The sequence below is a fragment of the Diadema antillarum genome, unplaced genomic scaffold, assembly GCF_040938485.1.
Source record: "Diadema antillarum isolate AM-2024a unplaced genomic scaffold, OU_Dant_1.0 scf00000008, whole genome shotgun sequence".
Classification (NCBI taxonomy): domain Eukaryota; kingdom Metazoa; phylum Echinodermata; class Echinoidea; order Diadematoida; family Diadematidae; genus Diadema; species Diadema antillarum.
This window is the reverse complement of record NW_027270897.1, coordinates 3,865,861-3,867,040: the sequence shown is the minus strand read 5'-3', so window position 1 is coordinate 3,867,040 and position 1,180 is coordinate 3,865,861.

Here is a 1,180-nt window from a genome sequence, read left to right as displayed (position 1 = left end):
AGCCATCCCTGTCACTGGAATCAAACACGTTCCTTCTGTGCCCTCACTCCACTCCTTTGGGAGTTTGATCCATAATCATTTCCATTATCACGTAAAGATTCTCACCGTTATTCAATATGATTGACCTGATATGTTAAAGGTAGAGTTTGATGTCCTTTACAGGCAAGCACAAAAGCGGGTTCTTGTTTTGAAATTAGCCTTTGACATCAAAGATGATATGTATCTTAGAAGAAACATATTAACCCGACTCCATCAATGTACCACTTTAACAAGTTGTTATTCCTGTTTTCTTTTCTTTTATTGTCTTTAACATGATTAGTATGCAAAAACTGATTGAGTAGTTTCCAATAGCATTGGTGTCACTTGAAACAAATACTGTGAGTCCTGATGGGAAGTAGTCCCCACATTTTAGAACTCAAAGTGTGATATAAACCAATGTGATGCAGGGATATTTGTAAAGCTCTGATATCCTTTGTTAAAAAAAATAAAACAAAAACAAGACAGCACATACCATTCATTTATAAACCTCAAATTAAAAAAGAATAAAAAGCTCGTATGCAGTGACATAATAAAATATGTGTTTTGTCTGTGCATCAAACCAGCAGCCAGATATGACTCTCTTTGAACTGAACCACACTGATTGCTTATTGTTTCAAAATCAATGAGTGCAAAGTCATTCCATCTTCCTTGAGCTTAAGATTTGTAAGTTTATTTCAGGTATTCTGCTCTAAACCCCTTCAATGAAGGGAAGGTTACCTTGCAGATGTAGCTCCAAGAATCTGTACCCAGGTAACTGTCAAACACAATAATGGAAATTCTTGTAAATCGTTCAATTCTTAGAAGCATTTTGTCACAAATAATGAAATGTCATTTATGAGACCCCTGACCTCTTGTGCATAATTTGACCATAGCCAGATTATGATTTCTTGAGGCAAACATTTTATCATCAGCATTTTTTCAGGTCATTGTCACTTATTTGCAGACCACCATGTCATGGTATGTTCTTAAAGAAATCAATGAGGTAAAAAAAAAAAATTCCTCCTTTTACTTTCAAGGTGTAATTCTTCTGCAGTTTTGTGTTGCTTGCAGTTCATGCACATAAAGCGATACGAATGCCTTGATGAGTCGACCTGCAGTTTCAGAACCGCTTCTCTGCGATGCCGCGGCATGCGAACTGCTG